At 55.5% G+C, this 16,540-nt stretch overlaps 1 protein-coding gene and 1 pseudogene across 1 annotated transcript in view; both read left to right on the forward strand.

The window, feature by feature from the left end:
- The window catches only part of LOC123351454 (guanylate-binding protein 1-like), a 292,158-nt gene that overhangs the window by 126,178 nt on the left and 149,440 nt on the right, over positions 1–16,540 (forward strand). The window lies entirely within an intron of this gene.
- Positions 1–16,540, forward strand: part of LOC123351459 — a 40,659-nt pseudogene that overhangs the window by 13,707 nt on the left and 10,412 nt on the right.

The raw sequence follows: 16,540 nt of genomic DNA on the forward strand, positions 1-16,540 counted from the left end.
GCGGGAGGAGGTCCGGGTCCTCGAAGACCATCGGGCCCGGGGAGCCTTTGTTCGATCCCGCATCCGCCTCCTTCGGGAGATGGATCGCAGCTCCCGCTTCTTCTACGCCCTGGAGAAAAGGAGGGGGGCCAAGAAGCACGTCACCTGCCTTCTGGCGGAGGACGGCACCCCCTCACGGATCCGGCGGAGATGTGCGAGAGGGCCCGGACCTTCTATGCGTGCCTTTTCTCCCCGGATCCGACCGATCCTGCCGCTTGCAGAGTGCTCTGGGACAGGCTCCCGACGGTCAGCGCAGGCGACCGGGACCGGCTAGAGCTGCCTCTCTCTCTGGCTGAGTTCTCGGAAGCCCTCCACCGCATGCCCACCAACAAGTCTCCGGGCATGGACGGGCTGACCGTGGAGTTCTACTACGTGTTCTGGGACGTCCTCGGCCCAGACCTGGTCAGCGTCTGGGCCAAGTCCTTGTGGAGTGGGGTCCTCCCTCTCTCGTGCAGGCAAGCCGTGCTCGCCTTATTGCCGAAGAAGGGGGACCTCCGCGACTTATGGAATTGGCGTCCCGTCTCGCTCCTCAGCATGGACTACAAGATCGTAGCCAAGGCCATCTCACTGCGGCTGGGGCCGTGCTGGAGGACGTGATCCACCCAGACCAGACCTACACCGTCCCAGGCCGTAGCATCTTCGACAACCTGTATCTGGTCCGGGATCTCTTGGAGCTTGGGTGCAGGGGTGGTCTGTCGTCCTGTCCCTGGATCAGGAGAAGGCGTTCGACAGGGTGGACCATGGGTATCTCCTGGGCACTCTGCGAGCGTTCGGTTTCAGGTCCCAGTTTGTGGGTTTTCTCCAGGTGCTGTACGCTTCCGCAGAGTGTCTGGTCAGGCTCAACTGGACCCTGACCGAGCCGGTCAGCTTCGGGCAGGGAGTGCGGCAGAGGTGCCCCCTCTCGGGCCAGCTGTACGCCCTGGCGATCAAGCCCTTCCTCTGTCTCCTCCGCAGGAGGTTGACGGGGTTGGTGCTTCGGGAGCCGGAGCTGTGGCTGGTCCTGTCGGCGTACGCCGACGATGTGCTCCTCATGGTCCAGGACCCGGGCGACTTGGCGCGGGTGGAGGCCTGCCAGGCCGTGTACTCGGCGGCCTCCTCCGCCCGGGTCAACTGGGTCAAGAGCTCTGGCCTGGTGGTCGGGGATGGGTGGCAGGCGAGCTCCCTCCCACCCGCGCTTCAGGCCATCCGGTGGAGCGCGGGTCCGCTGCTCTATCTCGGCGTTTACCTTTCTGCCACGCATCCCTCTCCGCCGGAGAACTGGCAAGGTTTGCAGGGCAGGGTGGCGGAGTGGCTCCGGAAATGGACAGGACTCCTCCGGTGCCTTTCCCTCCGAGGGAGGGCACTGGTGCTCAATCAACTGATCCTGTCCATGCTCTGGTACCGGCTCAACACCCTGGTCCCGGCCCCGGGGTTCCTGACCGACCTCCGGAAGGTGGTTCTGGAGTTCTTTTGGCCAGGACTGCACTGGGTCCCTGCAGGGGTGCTCCACCTGCCCCTGGAGGAGGGAGGGCAGGGCCTGAAGTGCCTGTGCACTCAGGTCCACGTCTTCCGCCTCCAGGCACTGCAGAGGCTCCTTTATGGTGCGGGTAGTCCAGCATGGAGAGCCCTGGTGCACGCCTTCCTGCGCCGCTTCCGAGGGCTCCGATACGACCGGCAGCTCCTTTATCTCGACCCGAGGGGACTTCCGCGAGACCTCTCCGGGCTGCCGGTCTTCTACCAGGACCTCCTCCGGACCTGGAAGCTGTTCTCTGCGACCAGGTCCGTGGCGGCCACCGAGGGGACAGATCTCCTCGCGGAGCCCCTGCTACACAACCCCCAGCTCCGTGTGCAGGTGGCGGAGTCCCCCGCGGTGCGCCAGAGGTTGGTCCTGGCGGAAACCACCAGGGTCGGAGACCTCCTAGACTACGACCAGGGAGACTGGCTGGATCCCCTGACGCTCGCTCGGCGGATGGGACTCTCCAGACCTTGTACTCCCCGGCTCGTACTACAGGAGGTGGAGGCCGCTTTGCTGCCCGCTGCTCGGGCCTACCTCGACCGGGTCCTGCGTGAGGGCACGCCCCGCCCACCCCCTACCCCGAGCCCTCCGGACCTTTTCATCGGGCCCCTGCCCCGTGGACCCGACCGGCCCCCCCCCGCTCCTTCTCCGCCAGCCGGCTGCACGATCTGCAGCCGGTCCGTTTCCAAACCGCGCCAAGGAAGCAGCTCTACGCGCTCGTGCTCCACACCCTTCACTTCCTCACCCTCGTGTCCCGCCCCGACACCAAGTGGCGGGACCTCCTGCCACCTCTGGAGGGTGAGGAGCCCCGGTGGGCCAGCCTGTACTCCACCCTGGTCCCGAGGCCCGCCGGGGATATCAGCTGGCGGCTCCTCCATGGGGCCGTGAGCACGGGCGTGTACTTGGCGCGGTTTACCCCTGTCCCGGACACCTGCCCCTTCTGCGGCGTGAGGGAGACCCTGGCGCACGTTTACGTTGAGTGCGCCAGGCTGCAGCCCCTGTACCGGCTCCTCACCAATATCCTCTTGCGTTTCTGGCTGCACTTTTCCCCCCCCACCTCCTTCTCCATGCACTCCCTATCCGTGGCCCCACGAAGTCGCGGGACCTCCTGGTCAACCTGCTCCTCGCCCTGGCTAAGTTGGCCATCTACGTGACCAGGGAGAGGCGGTTGGCCAGTGGAGACTCCTGCGACTGTGGGGCCTGTTTCCGATCCTTAGTCCGTTCACGTCTCCGGGCAGAGTTCCTCTGGGCGGCGTCTGCTGGCTCCCTTGACGCCTTCGAGGAGCAGTGGGCGCTGTCTGGGGTTCTCTGCTCGGTGTCCCCGTCAGGCTCCCTTCTTATGACTCTTTGACCGCACTCCTGTCCCTGTTCTTTTATTAGTTGTCCCCCGCAATTAGTGGGTTTCTGAGGCCCTGTGGAACCTCCCCTTAGGCTGGGGGGGGGGTTCCGTTAGCATGGGGCGGGCTTTGCCCGCCCCGTTTCCCGGAAACCCAATAGATACATGGACCTTTACATTGATCCAGTCTCCTGGTTCCAAGAGTGGCAGGGCTGCTAGGGTCTTTGGGTAGCGCTTCTTTACCTGTGAGAAAAGAAAGCTAACACATTTCATTAGTGTCTGGCAGTGCTTTGCAGATTTTACAGCTGCTTGGGCACATTCAAGCTCCCCTTTTTGGCCTTGTTAACCTACAAAGGAAACTTACTTTTTACTTATACACCTTTTGTTAACAATGAACACATACACATTGCCGTTATACAGTACATTGGTCTTATTTAATGTTATGCCACATATACCCTTCCACTAAAATTACCTTATTACAGAGCTTTGGAACAACAAGCCAGGACAAGCACACCCACTTTGATGAGTTCATTCGATACAACCTTTAGTCCAATAGCTTCCCATCATCCCCAGCCCTCTGGCTAGAAATCTGAGGTGGCCAGAAGGATGCCATGTACAATATGGGGAGTGGGTTAACTTTTCATGTCCTTGCTTCCAAAGACTGTTGGTATGCAAATTTTAATAACAATTTTCAATTAAAAGATTTGGCCAATGAAGTTTCTTTCTCTTACTTAAGGAAATGTATTAGACTTTAATATGTCACTTTTTCCTGATGTATCCAAACACTTTATATTCTAAGTTGAACAAAACAAGTATCTGCATTCCAATCCAACCCTTCCGCTTGATTTTAAACCAGACCATCCCATGAAAATATTAAACACAACAATTCTGGCCACAAGACAAACACCACAAGACAGAACATAGAACACAAAACATAATTTCTACTATGTCAGTAAATGCATGGTACGTTGAATGCTGTTCAGCTGGCATCAGTTTTCTCTGATTATCTGAAAGACAAAAACAGAGGTCTACCCCTTCTGGGCAGTCAATCATCGCTTAAAATATACAAATACCCTTGTTGATTTTAGGCAAAACAGGGGAATTACCCCATATATTCTTGTATGTGTTTTATAGGCAGCCCAGGTTTCAGTGGCTTCTACCTTATCAGTTAGATAATTTGCATTAATACAGATGCTCTCTGGCTTGCTTTTTACTTTTAACTCCTGCTTTTAAACACTGAAAGAAAACATCACCACTTATAGTGCCCTTAGAGCCTAATACAATTTCAATTACATAGCACTGTATACATTCTTTAGCGAATTCAACAAAATTGTTCATAGCCAAATAATTACAATCTAATAATTTCTTTGCCTGAATTTATTTACAAACATTTTAAAGACACCAAGAACTTTTCTCTTTAGCATTTTTACAAGGTTCAACTGCTGTTCCCTCCAGCAACTACAGAGTTAACTTTTCACTCTCCCTTAAATCATTTATCAATTCAAATCACCATTTCAAATATCCTCCTGGGTATTTGAAATCCCCATGCTTACACTTACTTACTCCTTCCTTCCACTACACCCTCAAAAGTTTCCAACCTGTTCTCCAATCTCTCTGTCCGTTGCCTGCCCGCCTGGGCCTGATCCAGCTTTTCTCGCTGAACCGTCCCTTCCATGGGCACCAACTTGCTCCATTACCAGTTTTAACTAGGAGGGTGGGCTTCTCAACTAGCCCCCACCCTTCTGGTCTTTTCCCTAAAACATTTTTACTCACAAGACTACCCGAGTCCTCCCTTTTCTCCAACTACTCTATTGCCCAGTCCTGCTACGATGGGGGGTAGATCCACCTGCCACCCTTCCCGGTCAACCAGGGTGGAGAGAGGAATGCTAAACCCCCCTCCAGTTCTCAGACTTACTGCAGCTGAAAGTGGGCACACGTTTAATCATGCAATCCTCAACATATTACACCAACAGTACCAAGCAAAGCAAACATAAAATAACAAGGGTAAAACAAATGGATGGTGTAAATTCTGCAAGGCTCCCCCATTCTCAATTGCTCACCAAACTGTGACAAATTTCTATTACCAATCTATCCCTCATGTCAGGTGATCAGGCTGACACTGCAGGTGTTGGGGGAAGATAAAACGCACCATATAACCGAATTTCAAAGCTTCATTAAAAATAATAAAACAACAATGGAGAGTGTTGGGAACGCTCCCACATCACTCAGGAAAAACATGAATGCCCCAAGCCCTAAGCCACTTTAATACTCACATATGTCCAGACTGGCCACGTCTGTGTATAACGTTCAGAGAAGGGGAATAGGTGGACGGGAGATTATCCTGTATACAGCTTGTCCAGAATTTCCAACATGCTTCTTCTCTTGGGAGGGCTGTTCTTTTACACCCTGGAATCTCCTGCGGTGTCTCTTTCAGAGATTCCAGATCAGCTGCCTGTGGTTTCTCCCGCATCACCAAGCCACATCGGCTCGGGGTCGCAAAGGCACACTGTTGGATCTCACTGGACAGTTAAGCTTTGCAAATGTAATCTCAGTTCTGTAACTTGTATTGCCTTTGGTTTGCCTCTGTCTATGTTTTTCCACAGCCAGCTGGGGCCAAAAGCAGTTTTTCTTTGTACTTAGCATAGTCTGCACTGATTTTTGACCTTGAACGTAGAGCAACTTTCCCTTTATCTCTGGGCCAAGCTGAATTTCAAATTAACCCCTTCCTAGACAAATTGCTCACACTGTGTCAGAGGCTCTTCTTTTGGTGATTAAAAGCTCCTCTGAGATGTATGATCTTATCTAGATTGAAGGTACCTTCTAATGGGCACTGTTTAGATGGATTTTCACGCGTGTAAAGATTCCAATTCTCTAAATACCTGCAGGTTTTAGGACCATAATGTACGTACATGTAATATGCTGGGGTACCCTTAGGGGGTGAGGAGGAATGTTTAGACTGTCCCTTACCCATTTTCCACTTACACACACAGGGAGGGTGCCCTGTCCGTGCTAGCGGCTCATAAACTAAGGATCTCTCCCTACAGGGTACTCACACAGGAGAGACTAATGAGGATGACCACAACTCTCCTACACCTCCCTTCAGCAAAGAGCGTCGGCTAGTCTCTAGGAGACAGCGCCGCTTACTCTGATTGCGTCCAGTGAGATGATTAGACTGTGAGTAGCCCACACGGAAAGGAAAGGGGAGGGAAGATGGGTTCACACACTCCTAGACCCAGGAAGCTTCCTCGCTGGACGATGCCAGGCCGAGTCAACCCACCCTGGGTCGGATCTCCTAAAGATCCACTAGTTACTGGGCTTGCGTTAGAGTAGTCCTGGTCACGAGCTTTTGCTTCACAGGGTACTCTGGGCATCTTCCGGTAACAGTCACTCACACTGGTGTACACACACACACACACACACACACCAAGGCCATTATTTCCTATTACCACGATGCATCTTATCTTGCTGCACAGTCAATACGTTCAGATGGCATGAGCCCAACAGAGACAGACGTCCCCGCGGACAGTTCTCCTCCCAGTGCAGCTCTGGGGCTTATGATGGGGGATTTTTACAAGAGCTCTCCATACAAACAGCTTCAGAAGCTACCTGTTCGCTGACAAAACAGGAGTAATTGAAGGATCGTGTTGTAATTAAGTGATCCTTCTGGTGGCCACCTTTCCTGGCTCTCTAGCTGATACTGAGGCCAGAAAACTGTACAGAACCTCTTTAGTTTACTCTTAGGCCTTGTCTACACTACAAGACTATTTCGAATCAACTTAGTTCGAATTTGTGGATTCGACCTTATGAAGTCGAATTTGTGTATCCATACTAAATACACTAATTCGAATTTCTGAGTCCACATTCACGGGGCCAGCGTCGACTTTGGAAGCGGTGCACTGTGGGAAGCTATCCCACAGTTCCCACAGTCCCCGCTGCCCATTGGAATGCTGGGTAGAGCCCCCAATGCCTGCTGGGGGGAGAAATGTGTCGAGGGTGGTTTTGGGTAAGTGTCGTCATTGAACCGTCAATCACAACCTCCCTCCCTCCCTCCTTGAAAGCGCCTGCGGGCAATCTGTTCGTGCACTTTTCTGGTCAGTGACAGCGCGGACGCCACAGCACTGCAAGCACGGAGCCCGCTGCGATCATCGCCGTTTTCTCCTCCTCGCACTTTATCGTCCACCTCTTCCACAGTCAGCTGATGAGAAATTGGGCTACTTTTCAATGGTGCTGCAAGCACTGGGGGACCATAGGGGACGTTTTACAAACATCAACGTCGAGTGGCCGGGCAAGGTTCATGATGCGTGTGTTTTCAGGAACTGTGGGCTGCTCAGACGCCTGCAGGAAGGTAGTTTCTTCCCGGACCACGAAATAACTGTTGTGGATGTGCAGATGCCTATAGTCATCCTCGGGGACCCAGCCTGCCCGCTAATGCACTTGCTCATGAAGCCCTATACAGGCGCCTGGGACAGCGACAAGGAACTCTTCAAATACCAGCGAGCAGCGAACAGCGTGACCTGTGACTGTTCAGTTTCTTTACAGAGAAGCTGAACCTGCCCCTGTTTCTTTACCCAGTTACTGTTGACTCTCCTCTTCGGTTACATACCCCGTTCACCCCGTTACCCCCACTTCCAGCACACGTGTAAAAATAAAATACATGTCCCATTATTACTTAACAAAGGTTTCTTTATTCATGACTTTTCGTGAAAGGGTTGAAACTGGGACGCAGGCTGTGCTGGGTAGGGTGTGCGGTGATGTAAAGACCGCCTCTAAATTCAAGGAATGACAGGCTCCTGCTCCTAGAGCGGTCCGCAGTGCCGGAATGCTTCTTTCAACGGAGCCTGCCATTCCTCTTTATGGAATTCTGTGTGCGGGCGGATATGTGACCTTGTGGTGGAGGAGGACGGATACAGATTCCTCAGCTGCGTGACTCAGCGGTCCAGGACAAGGACCGCTGTATAAGATCTGTAACCGCCCTCCCCCGCTGCAAAGTCACATCTCCCCCGCCCACACAGATCCTGGAAACCACCTCCAAAAACCGACCAGGGTGCCTACTGACTGCACCGTGTGTGTGACCCGCTGCTGATCCTGCCCCCGTGTCTGTACCCTGGGAAAGGTGACTGTCCTATGCAATTAACCACCCCCTTCCCCACGCCCCCCATTCAAACACAGTCTTCTTTGAAAAAACATAACGGAAACAGTAATTAACAGCAAAGCATTTTTATTAATTAAGTAGACAGTTAGGGGATGGGACTGGGATTGGGACTACTGTGAGTCTGGAAGTGAAGGACTTCGGCAAATGTAGGGTATGAGAGCTTTTGGGTACTTGAGCACTGTGCTGTGGTGCAGTGACAGTATTCACGTCCCCGGCCGCCCCTCCTCCTGATTATTTTCGGTGAGGGGGGGATGGGACTTTGTGGCAGGGGAGTGCGGTTGCAGATACACTGCAGGGTGTCTCTGTCCTCCTGCGGTCCTGCAGAACATCCACAAGGCGCCTGAGCGTGTCCGTTTGCTCCCTCACTAGTCCAAGCATTGTTTCAGTCGCCTGCTTGTCTTCCTCACGCCACCTCTCCTCCCGTTCGCTGTGTGAGCGCTGGCACAGAGAGACGGTCTCCCTCCACTGGCTCTGCTGGTCCGCCTCTGCTAGGTAGCAGCCCATACGTTCCTCGAACATCTTGTCCCTTGTCTTTTTCTTTCGCCGACTAATCTTTGCCAGCCTCTGCGAGGGGGATGCTGTGGCAGGTCTGGAGACAGTGGAAGCTGTGAGATGGGAAACAGGGAGTGAATTCCTTGCAAAGATACATTTTGGTGAACAATTAACTGAGTCTAGGCTGTCTCTGTGAATTCTGGGTTGAGACCCCTGTGCCTGCTGGGGCAGAAATCATTTTTGCGGTGGATTCTGGGTAAATGTCGCCAGTCATTCCTTCCTCCGGGAAAGCAACGGCAGACAATCATTTCAAGCCCGTTTTCCCAGAATTGCCCTGGCATACGCCATAGCGTGGCAACCATGGACACTGTTTTGCCTTTTGTGTATGTCCCCGTATGTGTACTAGATGCCGCTGACAGAGGCGGGCCAGCAGCGCTACACAGCAGCATGCTTTTGCTTTTGCATGACAGCAGAGATGGTTACCAGCCATATTGTACCATCTACCATACCATAAATTGGTAATAAGATGGTAATAAGATGGGCATGGTTACCTGTCCTTTTGCACTGCACCATTTGCTGCTGTCATAAGTGCCCCTGGCCGAGCAGCCAGGGGCGCAAAAGCAAAAATTGGGAATGACTCCCTGAGTCAATCCCTCCTTTTTGGTATCTAAAAATTGAATCAGTCCTGCCTAGATTATGGGCAAGTGTACTAGAGAACCTCTGTATCATAGAACCAGAGAGCACAGCTGCTCTGTGTCCGATCCTGCATAAATTATGAGCTGTATGCTATTCACAGGGGGGGCTCCTGCAACAACACCACCTGTTCATTCCGTTCTTACCCCAGCCTTCCTGGGCTACCATACCATTGTCCCCCCACTTGTGTGATGAAGTAATAAAGAATGCAGGAATAAGACACAGTGACTTGTTTGTGAGAAATGAGTGGAAGGAAGCCTCCAGCTGCAATGATAGTCCAGGCAGGACATTAAGGAGTGTGGATGAAGGAGCCCATCATCCCTCTGCTAGTCCAGGGGCAATTGAATCTTTTATTTACAATGAAGGGTGGGGGCTGATAGAGCTCAGCCCCCTGTTGCAATGATGAGGACGGTTACCAGCCATATTGCACCATCTGCCATCAAAAATTAGGGACAGGCGCCCTTGATCGACCTTACTGATGCTAGTCGGCATGGTTACCAGCCCTTTTGCACTGCCCCATGTGCCAATAGGCTGATGATGAGGACGGATTTCCATCGTTTTGTACCATCAGCCATCCATAGCGTGGGGGGAGCAAGGATGTTGGTGTTGAGTGCTGCACCATCGCGTCTATCTGCAGCATTCAGTAAAGATAGGGTGACATGTAAAAGAGTCAACAGAGGATTGTTTTCACTTCTGGTGGTGGGTGGGGTGTGTGCGCAAATTGCCGAACTATGCCCTGACCCACCGCAGACACTGTGTTTGACCCTAGAAGCATTTGGAGCTCATGCAAGAATGCAAATACTTTTCGCAGACAGCAGGAACTGTGGGATACCTTGCGTCCTCATTCCCCCCTCCCTCCATGAGCGTCCATTATATTCTTTGGCTTTCCTTTACGCTCGTCACGCAGCTGCGTGCTGAGTCTGTGCTATGCCGTCTGTCCGTAGATTTTTTTAAAAATACTTTGGACCAGGCGTAAAATTACAGTAATTACCCTAATTAGATGCAGGAGTCTCCGAGCGAGATCACCCTGAGGAGGGTCACTGAAGGAGATAGAGAGCGCATGCTGCGTGAAAGCTAGCACGAACCAGGGCCCGATGCAGCCGTGCTCGGGGAGGCAGTGCTCCCTGAGTACCTCATGAAAGCCTTGCGCGGAAAACTGTGCTACCACGGAGCACCCAATAAGGCAGCTCTCCCCAGGAACCTCCTGCTGATGCTTTTCGATTAACGCAAGGAGAGCTTCGTGGAGATCTCCAAGGATGATTTCTGTTCTATCCCCATATCTAGAGAGACCTCCTTTTCACACAGTTAAGATTCCTGTTATATTAAGAATAAAAGTTAACATGGTTAAAGCACTTACCGACTGCTCCTTCCCCTGATTCAGGGTCCGGGTTAATGGCCGGGGAGGGTTGTTGGGGGATCTCCATGATGGTGATGAATAGATCCTGGCTGTCGGGGAAACCAGCGTTGTAAGCGCTCTCGCCTGCCTCGTCCTCCACAAACCCTTCCTCATCTTCCCCGTCCGTGAACATCACCGAGGAACTGGCCGTCGACACTGTCCCATCGTCAGAGTCCACGGTCACTGGTGGGGCAGTGGTGGCAGGCTCCGTAGCGTCCGTTTGCCGCTTTGATTTTTTGGTAGCCTTGTCTGGGGTCCTTGATTTTCACGCGGCGCTGCGTTGCATCCCGCCTGTATCCTCTGTCTCTCATGGCTTTGGAGACCTTCTTGTAGGTCTTCGCATTCCCTGTTTTGGAGCGCAGCTCCGAAAGCACAGACTCCTCGCCCCACACACCGATCAGATCGAAGAGTTCCCAGTCAGTCTATGCTGGGTCCCTCTTTCTATTCACAGATAACATGAACTCCTCTGCTGGAGAGCTCTGCATCGTTGCAGGTGCTGCGGAGCTCGCCCCGATGTCCAGCCAGGACGTCAGATTCAAAGTGCCCAGACAGGAAAATGAAATCAAATTTTCCCGGGTCATTTCCTGTGTGGCTGGTCAGAGAATCCAAGCTCGGACTGCTGTCCAGAGCGTTAACAGAGTGGTGCACTGAGGGATAGCTCCCGGAGCTACTAAGTTCGATTTGCATCCACACCTAGCCTAATTCGAGCTAGCCATGTCGAATTTAGCGTTACTCCACCTGTCGGGGTGGAGTACCGAATTCGAACTAAAGAGCCCTCTAGTTCAAATTAAATGGCTTCCTGGTGTGGACGGTTGAGCGGTTAGTTCGAATTAACGCTGCTAAATTCGAATTAAAGTCCTAGTGTAGACCAGGCCTTAGTCATTGGATCCAAACCAAACACCTTCCAATTTGCTAGAATGCATTCTAGGGGCATACACCTTGCCCTACCAGCCATACCCTGTCCTTGCCCCATACCACGGGCTTGCCCTTGACCCACTATAGGACGCTCTTTTGTCTAGTGGGAATTACAACGGCTGGGCGTCCCCAGCCTCGGGCAAAAGTCCACACCACTGGACTGTTCCTACCTTATCCACAGGTTCCTCACTGTCGCACGCAACAGCTTTTCCACTATCTGAGTGCGTTGCACCGTTGTGTCCTCCAAGGTCAGCCTGACGCATCTCTGCCAAGGCCCCCGGTAAAGGCACCGGTGCGCGCTGGGCGTCGGCTGTGACCGTCTCCGCCGGCCATCGGAGGAGTCTGGGCAAGGCACAATTTTGCCTCGAGCCCACCCAGGGACGCCAAAACTGTTGCCGGCCCAAAGGGCCCGAGGGGGCAACAGTGGTTCGTTGCCCGGTGTGCTTCGCACCAATGAACACACCAAGGTGGAGAAGCAGACAAAGTTTATTTGAGATCTCAAACCGGATGCTCGGAGACAGACACGTCTCAGATCAAGCACCCAGCTGCAAGCTGCTTTTCTCTTTTTATACATAAGTTCAGCTAAGCTGTCTCTATTACCCCTCCCCCACTACTCCCCCTTCCCCCCTTACATTCCCATGCAGCAAAAACACTTTGCAGTAGCAATTACATTAAGCAGGTTAAATCATAATTGGCGGCAACCAATCTAGCTTGTTAGTTACTTTTTCTTGAACCGTTATCTTGTCTTACTTTCTTTGATCTGTTATTTTGCCCCTTAGCCAGGAGCAAGCAGGCCTCATTATAGCAGGCCTCATTATTACCTTCTGGTACAGGTGTTGCAACTGATAACCATTCTCTGTTGCTGGCCTGTTAGGTCGATTAAAGTTCAAACATGGAAAGGCTTTGGTCAGACATGGAGTGATTTTAGTTCATTCAGGCCTAGTACAGGAAGGCTTTATTGACACTTACGGTTTTCCACCCTCCTGAGTTACCTAGGGTTATGCCTAATGACACCAACAGTGCACTCCCAGAACGCTTCAACTCCCTTCCAGGCAGAATCAAGGGCATCCCTCCCCTGGGAGGAATCTTGTCCCCGTGGGCATGGACCCCGTTCCTCAGCTAACCCCCACCATCCGGGTCCCTTTGCTTCGGTTCCTTTCCCTCCTGTTGCTTCAGGATGACCGATCTGCCAAGAAAGAGCCTTGCACAGTAAAATCCTTAACCTCTCTTCATGAGCCATCACCAAGCAGAAACACGCTGAGCACACAGTGCTCTGCTCACCAGTCCCGGTCGGGCAAGCGGACGTCCCTGTTGGCCAGGCAAGGTCGGTGTCGTAGGGATTCTGGGCGTGCAGAGAATTCTTGGCAGCTTTGATCTTAGGCTGTGTCTGTGGGGTGAGTTCTTCTCCTTTCTGGTCATTCCTTCATGAATTCACACCCAGCCAATTAATTCTACAGCAGAGAGAACCAAGCAAACAGCCAGGCAGAGATAGGGAAGTGGGGACCATAGAGATAAAACAATGCAGAAATAAGGATTTCACACCCCAGCTACTGATACGTGGTTTCTTGCCAGACAGGAGCTACCAAACTACTTCTCTGTAAGCAGCTTAAGCTCAGTTTTTGTGTCTGGCGATAGTGGGGGGCATTAGGACATGGGGGTCTCCTTCTCACCAGCCTGATGGAATGTGAGGACGTGACTTCCTGCTTCTCAGCGAATGGCCGCAGACAAGGGCCTTATCCGTGGGGTGATTCAGGGTAGTGGGGAAGGGTTGGCAGAGGTGATAGGTCAGCGCTAGCCAGTCATTCCACTGGCCCATCTCTGCCCCCAGCCCTGGGAGGAGAGTGGGTTGGTCAGAGCAGGGAGAGTAGGAGCCAGGACTCCTGGGTTCTCTCCCTGGCGCTGGGAGGGGAGTGGGGCCTAGTGGTTAGAGCGGGGAGGGGGCCTGGGAGCCAGGACTCCTGGGTCCCCTCGCTCTGCGTCTGTCCCAGCTCCTCCCCTCTCTCCCCAGGGTTCTCGCTGGGCTCCACCATCCAGTCGCACACCAAGGGCATCTGGATGTGGTGCCTGCCCCACCCCCGCCGGGCCGGCCACACCCTAGTGCTGCTGGACACCGAGGGGCTGGGTGACGTGGAGAAGGTGAGGGGGGGGTGATGGAAGGGGCGGCTGGGCTTCGGCTCTGGGGATGCAGGGAGACCTAGGGGGATCAAGAACCCTCTGGATGTGGGAAGGGGCTGGGCCTGGAGGTGGGTGGCCCAGGGGTCAGCATAGGTCAGTCTCTCCTGCCCCATATGCCCCCACCCCATCCCTCTTCAGTGGGGCCTGGTGGGCCATGCTCCCCACCCCCGACCTGCAGGGTTGGGTCCAGCTCTCTGCCCCAGATCGCCCTGTCACAGACGCCCAGCCCCCGGGCTCTGGCTCTGTATGCCCCTGGCAGGAACCCCCCAGGCTGGCAGTCCTTCTCGGGGGCTAGGCCCTCGGCACCGCACCCCTGAGCCCCCAGCAGCCTGGGGCCCCTCGGGGAGTCCCCTCAATCTGGGACCCTGGGACCCCCACCCCCAGAGGAGCAACACCCCCGATCTCTAGCTGCAGTGACTCTGCCAGCGTCACACAGGAGGTTTATTGAGCGTCGGGACCAGCCCAGGCAGGTCTCAGGGCCCTCGGCCTGGCCAGTCTGAGCCCTGGGCAGCTGGGTCTGTCCCGGCCCCATGGCTCCGGCTGCTCCTTGTCCCCATCCAGCCGAGCCCCCTAAATCCCCTCCCCCACCAGCCCCTCCTCCGCCCTTTGTCTTCAGTCCCAGGTTGACAGGCTGCTGGGCCCCTCTCTGCCGTCCATCCATTGTTCCCCCCGGCTGGATCCAGGCCTCCCTGTCCCCAGTCGCTGGGTCCCCAATCTCCAGACCAGTGTCCGGGGTCCCGGCTGCTGGGCGAGGTCACACCTGGCCCCCTGCAATAACAAACCCCCTCCCACCCCTCCTTACACATGCAGCACCCAGGGAAACTGAGGCACACACAATGTTCATGCAAAACACTAAGAAAATTCTCCACTTCGTCACACCCCACAACCCTGCTTCTCTGCAGTGGGGTCTGATGGGCCGTGCTTCCCCCTGTGGCCTGCAGGGGGAGCACCAGCTCCCTGCCCCATATCCACCCTGCCCCGCCCCTCTGCAGTGGGGTCCAACACTGCGATTCCCCCCCCTCCCCTCCCCGCAGGGCGACACCAAGAACGACACGTGGATCTTCGCGCTGGCCGTGCTGCTCAGCGGCACCCTGGTCTACAACAGCCTGGGCACCATCGACCAGCGCGCCCTGGAGCAGCTGCAGTATCCTGCCCCTGCTGGGAGGGACCCAGGAGTCCAGGAGGGATTCCCCTCCCATAACTGGGTAGCACCTGTCGCCCCCTCTTGGGAGCAGGGCTCTGGGGTGGGTGCCAGTAGCAGTGCCACCGTTGGGTGCCGTTCCTGGGGCAGCGGGCGCTGGGCTCAGGGACACCCCGGCAGAGGGGGCTGCATCTCCGGTTCCTTAGCCGGCCCCCAGCTACGTGACGGAGCTGACGGAGCGCATCAAGGTGAAGGCGGCAGGCGAGGACGGCCGGCAGGAGGGGGAGGATTCGGCCGAGTTCGTGCGGTTCTTCCCGGCCTTCGTGTGGGCCGTGCGGGATTTCACGCTGCAGCTGGAGCTGGACGGGCGGGAGATCACCGAGGACGAGTACCTGGAGAACGCCCTGAAACGCAGACAAGGTGCCGACCGTGGGTGGGGACCGGGCTAGGTGGGCCGGGGGGCTGATCTGGGAGGCAGGGAGGGGGCGAGATACCAGGGTAGATGGGCTGTGGGTCTGAGGGGGGGGGGGCTGGGGGTACCAGGCTGGCTGTGACCCTGGGGGTCTCTCCCAGGCCAGCCCGAGAAGCTGGATCTGCCCAAGAAGTTCCTGCGCCAGTACTTCCCCTCCCGCAAGTGCTTCGTGTTCGACCGCCCGGCCCCGCGCCGCGACCTGGCCCGGCTGGATGAGCTCCCCGAGGCAGCGCTGAGCCCCGACTTCCTGCAGCACCAAAACCTTCCCGGGCGGCCACGTGGTGACGGGCACCTGTGAGTGGGGATCGGGGCGCGGCCCTCGGGAGATGGTGTGTCCTGGGGGCGGGGGATGGGGATTGGGGTGCATCCTGGCAGGATGGGATTTGGGGGGCGTCACGGAGGGGTGGGGGTGGGGATTGGGGTGTGTCACAGGGGCAGGGGATAGGCAGTGGGGCACGTTCTGAGCGGGGCTGGGGACAGGGGATCCCAGTGCAGGAGGAGGGATGGGGGCACTGTGACGAAGTGGGACTGTTCGCACTGGGGGCTGGGTACAGTTCCTAAGTATCTAGCAGCAAATGCCTGACACTCTGTCTCCTAGCAACTGATGGCCCGGCCCCTCCCTGCAAAGGTGCATCTAAAGCTGTGGGAGACAAAGGGGTCAGGTGACCTCCTGGCCCGGGAAAGAGGCAGAGGAGAGAGGAGGGGCCGGAGGGGGGCTGGGCAGATGGGAGTTGGCTGAAGAACAGAGGGGAGGCAGGGAGACCGGGCTCTGATCCCCGAGGGGGCTGGGAGGCCCCCAAAATGGACCTAACCGGGGAGATCCGGTTATCTGTGCCTGCAAGACCTGTCCTGGACTGTGTTCCTGTCGTCTAAATAAACCTTCTGCTTTACTGGCTGGCTGAGAGTCCTGGTGAATCGGCAGGGAGCCCGGGGGTGCAGGGCCTGGCGCCCCCACACTCCGTGACAGGCACGTCCCAGGCTCCGTGCATGTGCTGTGGGGTCAGGTCAGGCCGGGGCTGCTGGGCAGGGCGGGGGGGTCCAGGGCAGGGGCGGCTCTAGAAATTAGGCTGCCCCAGGCAGCGCGGTGTGCTGCGCCGCCCTTCCTCGGTCCCGCGGCGGGTCCCCTCTTCCCGCGGCAGGTCCACCGGAGCCCCGGGACGAGCGGACCTGCCGCAGGCATGACTGCGGGAGCTCCACCGGAGCCGCGGGAACAGCGGACCTCCCGCGGGCACGG

Source organism: Mauremys mutica, chromosome 17 (assembly GCF_020497125.1).
Source record: "Mauremys mutica isolate MM-2020 ecotype Southern chromosome 17, ASM2049712v1, whole genome shotgun sequence".
Taxonomy (NCBI): domain Eukaryota; kingdom Metazoa; phylum Chordata; order Testudines; family Geoemydidae; genus Mauremys; species Mauremys mutica.